Below are 2,500 nucleotides of genomic sequence, written 5' to 3'. Positions count from 1 at the left end.
GTCGAAGTCATTTAACCCCGTTTCAGATAATGACGATAAATCAAAATAATTCTCGTTTATCAAATCTCGATTTTGAATAGTTTTGTTAACCAATTGCGTAGGGGTTATGGTGGCCGATGTGGTAACGTCTCTGACTAGCGAACGCCAGACTGGGGCTCGAGACCCGCTCAAAATCGTTAGTTCCTTTGGTCGCTGCAACCTTACCATCCTTGTGAGCTAAGGATGGTGGGTTTGGGAGAGGCTATGGGTTTATCTGCTGAGTCATTGGTGGCCATTGCCTGACCCTCCTCGGTCCTAGCTTGGGTGGAGAGGGGGCTTCGGTGCTGATCATATGCATATATGGTCAGTCTCTAGGGCATTGTCCTGCTCGACAGGTGATTGTGGGGAAAGGCAGGTCTGTGGTAGGGGTCTTCTTGGACGAAATGAACTACTCGCACACCATTTGAGATTCATACATTGCTTTTGTAATGACTATCGACCTACATATCCTGCATATTCTCTCTCTCTCTCTCTCTCTCTCTCTCCTCTCTCTCTCTCTCTCTCTCTCTCTCTCTCTCTCTCTCTCTCGTGCGCTGAATGGACTCACAAGCCCCAACGCCGAAATATATAACCTAAATTTGTAAATCCAAATGAATTATGTATTGATGTATGAAGCAGCTATAGTGATAACTCATTCATTTTTTCGATTAACTACTGAAAACGAAACTTGTTCTAACCACCTGGAGGAAGAAATTTCTCACTTTAAGTTATTGGAAGGATTTTACCATCGAAGTCAATCAATTTGTGATTGAATGGATTAAGTGATAAGTCTTAGAGAACAACCACAGCTTATTTGAATTTAAGGTTGAATCCTATGAACCCATGGGCTTTTAGAATCCTGCTTTTCCAACTAGGGTTGTAGCTTAGCTTATATTAATGATAATGATAATAATAATAATAATAATAATACTGTGTCCAGGTAACGTAATCCAGGGTTTTGTTGAGAGACCTCTATGAGCCTGGTGTGGACCATTCTATCAATCATTGGCATCTTTATATGACTTAAATCAATCATGTTTTGTCCAATAGAATTAGAAATGAACGTGACTGATCCTAGCGCTTTTGCGTTAGCTATATTCCAATTGCTTTGCTTGTGAACGTGGCCGTTCTATGTAAAGCATAGATAGTCTTGGAAATGCTGCTTATCAGGTTGAACTCTCTCTCTCTCTCTCTCTCTCTCTCTCTCTCTCTCTCTCTCTCTCTCTCTCTCTCTCTCTCTCTCTCTCTCTCGTTTTGTTACCTTCTAACACATACAAATGACCTCGTCCTTTCGACTTATCACAAAATGGCATTTTTCAAGAATTTGCTATAGTTAACCTTTGGCCTTTTTCAAGAATTTGCTATAGTGACCCTTTGGCCTTTTTCAAGAATTTGCTATAGTGACCCTTTGGCCTTTTTCAAGAATTTGCTATAGTGACCCTTTGGCCTTTTTCAAGAATTTGCTATAGTGACCCTTTGGCCTTTTTCAAGAATTTGCTATAGTGACCCTTTGGCCTTTTTCAAGAATTTGCTATGGTGACCCCTTTGGCCTTTTTCAAGAATTTGCTATGGTGACCCCTTTGTAGGTCTTCATCTAGTAATCCTCTCATTAGTGTGCATTTAAATCCATCCATTAATGTGGATTTAAAACCACATTTCCCGCCGAAATCCTTCATTCATTTGGGGCGTTTTTTCCGTTTTCAAATGTCTAAAATATCTATTTTCGATGATGATGTCACTTTGATAAATGCCTGCATTGGTTGAAGAGTATGGTTGGTGAAAGGGATCGGAGAATCTGATTTTCTATAGAATTGGTTTATCATCATTAATTATATTTTGAATACAGTACAGCAAAAGTAAGTTGACAATGACCTTTCTATTTAGGTAACACGCCTTCCATCTTGAACAAAACTTTGCTCGAGTCGGTTCGAATAACAGACGAAGAACCAATAGCTTTTCTGGTAAAGTATTTCTAATTAGTTAGTGAACCGGATAAAGCTGGTGTTAAAAATTTCTGTAATAATTTTCCTGAGAGAGAGAGAGAGAGAGAGAGAGAGAGAGAGAGAGGAGAGAGAGAGAGAGAGAGAGAGAGAGAGAGAGAGAGAGAGAAAGTAATGTAGGGTATGTAGATCGATAGTTATTACGAAATGGTATTTTCTCCATATTCACAGGACTAGTGTGGGGGAAGGCAGGTCTGTGGTATAGGAGTCTTCTTGGACGAAATAAATTACTCGCGTACCATTTGAGATACATCTATTGCTTTTGCATTCCCTCTCTCTCTCTCTCTCTCTCTCTCTCTCTCTCTCTCTTGAGGAAAATAATCGCTTTTGTAAGGACTATTGACCCCTCTCTCTCTCTCTCTCTCCTCTCTCTCTCTCTCTCTCTCTCTCTCTCTCTCTCTCTCTCTTGAGGAAAATAATCGCTTTTGTAAGGACTATTGACCCCCCCCCTCTCTCTCTCTCTCTCTCTCTCTCTCTCTCTC

The sequence above is a fragment of the Palaemon carinicauda genome, chromosome 3 (assembly GCF_036898095.1).
Source record: "Palaemon carinicauda isolate YSFRI2023 chromosome 3, ASM3689809v2, whole genome shotgun sequence".
Lineage (NCBI taxonomy): Eukaryota > Metazoa > Arthropoda > Malacostraca > Decapoda > Palaemonidae > Palaemon > Palaemon carinicauda.
Note: the sequence above shows the minus strand (reverse complement) of the source record.